The sequence below is a fragment of the Coloeus monedula genome (genome assembly GCF_965178545.1).
Source record: "Coloeus monedula genome assembly, chromosome: 7".
Taxonomy (NCBI): domain Eukaryota; kingdom Metazoa; phylum Chordata; class Aves; order Passeriformes; family Corvidae; genus Coloeus; species Coloeus monedula.
The window spans coordinates 18,640,743-18,641,533 of NC_138787.1; positions in this window are offsets into that span (position 1 = coordinate 18,640,743).

The following is a 791-nucleotide window of genomic DNA, read 5'->3' on the forward strand; positions in this document are numbered from 1 at the left end:
CTTGTTGCCTGCATTTATTGTCTTTGTCACTGGGATGTCTGGAAGATGGCATTTTGTAATTCAGTCTCCATGGATTACTCCTTGTCGGTGTTTTCAGTGACAAACAGGACGGGGAGCACCTTTTGTGTTTCCCCACACTCCTGATAATGACATATTGCATAGAACCCTTCCAGTCAAACATCTTATTTGTTTAAATTATTGTGGCATATACTTGAAAGATCAAAGGATGCAGATTAGGTGTGAAAGGCTGTACTGCTGGCCTTGTTCCTTCACTTGCGTTTTAAACTTCCAGAGCTGTTCTTCTACACAATTTGTTTTTTCCCAAGCTAGCTGACACACACGTTCTGGCACCTCTTGATGGAAGGAGCTAAACACAAATCCATGAAAGTGATAGGAAACTTCGTATCAGTTTTCAAGTACACTAGATATTTTGATTCCCGTGGTAGGTTTTCCACTTGGATCTGGAGGGTGTCCCCATTGAGCTAAATAAACAACTGCTTTCCTTTGGTCTAAGGCATTTAGTTGTGATGCACTGACGTTACATTTTAAATAGTTTGTGCGTTTTTGGGATCACCTAATTAAAGGAGAGCTTCCAGCTTTCTAATGTTTCAGTCAGCCTCACAGTATCTTGCACATTCTTTTAAGAGGGTTAGGATTAAAGCGTTTTGGTTAAAAAAAATAGCTGCAGTATCTACCTTTGCTCCTTGTAGTATCTACTTTTGCTCCTTGTAGTATCTGTCTTGTAACAATCTACATGCATTTATGCTACTATACTAACCTAGTGAGGGGGT